The following is a 556-nucleotide window of genomic DNA, read 5'->3' as shown; positions in this document are numbered from 1 at the left end:
CAGGTCCATGCCGTGCCTCAGGTCCATGCCGTGCCGCAGGTCCAGGCCGTGCCTCAGGTCCAGGCCGTGCCACAGGTCCAGGCCGTGCCTCAGGTCCTGGCCCTGCCTCAGGTCTTGGCCATGCCTCAGGTCCAGGTTGGGCCGCAGGTCCAGGCCAGGCCACAGGTCCAGGCCGTGCCTCAGGTCCAGGCCGGGCCGCAGGTCCAGGCTGTGCCTCAGGTCCAGGCCGGGCCGCAGGTCCAGGCTGGGCCACAGGTCGAGGCCATGCCACAGCTCCTGAACTATGTGGATGTTGGAGAACACTCAACCCATGCTGCGACAGGTAATTTGGGGATTTTATGTGGAGGAGAGGGAGGAAGGTTGTTTGTTTTTGTATTGAGAGGGCAATGCTACTCCACATTGCACTTGGCATGAAACCCCTCATTACCCAGCGAAAATAGACCACTCTGAGAAAGAGGATGAGGAGGAACAGTTATCTCAGAATAAAGCAAGTTAGGGGAAGCGGCATTAGAACCCAATAAACTAATGATCCTGCTCAGAACTGTTGCATAAGGAG

The sequence above is a fragment of the Elephantulus edwardii genome, unplaced genomic scaffold (assembly GCF_000299155.1).
Source record: "Elephantulus edwardii isolate Elephantulus edwardi_28Jun2011 unplaced genomic scaffold, EleEdw1.0 scaffold00016, whole genome shotgun sequence".
NCBI lineage: Eukaryota > Metazoa > Chordata > Mammalia > Macroscelidea > Macroscelididae > Elephantulus > Elephantulus edwardii.
This window is presented reverse-complemented; position numbering follows the sequence as displayed.